Below are 1128 nucleotides of genomic sequence, written 5' to 3'. Positions count from 1 at the left end.
TCATTTGTCCATCATCGTTGAAGATTTGTTCGTGTATTCGATTTCTCTTTGAACGATTTTTCCCTTTTTTCGCGATATCTGGATCATTCTCCTTGTTATACTGTAGATTAATTTTAATCTTATTTTGTCCTTTTATCTGGGATTTTGTATATACCTTGCACGCCCTCTCTGGACTCGGCACTCTTTTTAAGTCTTTGCAGACTTTATTCCAATCTTTCACGACTTCCTTCGTCGCTATCTTAATTTTCTTTAACCTTTGCTTACTCTTGAAACTTTCCCACGCATCTTTGGAATCTTGGAAATACTTCTTTCTCTTAAAGATCCTTTCTTCACTCTTCCGGATTTGTTCTAGTCTTCGCTTTTCGCGATCATTGTTATTCTCAGTCAATGTCGATTCTTTCTCTTTATTCTTTTGCATTTGCAATCTTTCCTGAATTCCCTTTAACAGTTCCTTCAAATTTTCTCTCATTTGTTGCATTACACGGTTCTTGTTACTCCTCATGGTATTTTTGTTTTGACTTTCCCACATCTTCGCGTTGTACTTCCGCTCTTCGCAAGACTCCTTCTGGTATTTAGGTTTGTTTGTCTGACATTGCGTACTATTTATCTTAACATCCGGTTGAATCGAGTGTTTGCGCGCTTTAATTATTTCTGGGTATTCTTTCCCATTATTATTTCTTAAATTCCATTTCAACATTTCGCTATAACTTTGTTTATCACGCATCTGCGTTTTCATTTCGCTAGGCGCTTTAATTAGCTCTCTCACGCGTATCGCGTTAATACGATCTGACTCGAGTAGAGTATATAAGGGGATTCTAATCCAGGTCCTCTGAGGGGGGGGTGAGGGGCGAGGGGAACTCGAGGCGCGGGGGGTCTACGTCACAGCAGGGGAGGGGGATGACGTCACGGATGCGGGCGAGGGGGGTATGACGTCACGGAGAGGGATGACGTCACAGGGCGAGAGGGGTATGACGTCACGGCAGGGGAGGGGGATGACGTCACGGATGCGGGCGAGGGGGTATGACGTCACGGGGAGGGAGACGTCACAGGGCGAGAGGGGTATGATGTCACGGGAGAGGAGGGGGATGACGTCACGAATGCAGGCGAGGGGTATGACGTCACGGCAGG

The sequence above is a fragment of the Cyphomyrmex costatus genome, unplaced genomic scaffold, assembly GCF_001594065.2.
Source record: "Cyphomyrmex costatus isolate MS0001 unplaced genomic scaffold, Ccosl1.0 scaffold693, whole genome shotgun sequence".
Lineage (NCBI taxonomy): Eukaryota > Metazoa > Arthropoda > Insecta > Hymenoptera > Formicidae > Cyphomyrmex > Cyphomyrmex costatus.
Note: the sequence above shows the minus strand (reverse complement) of the source record.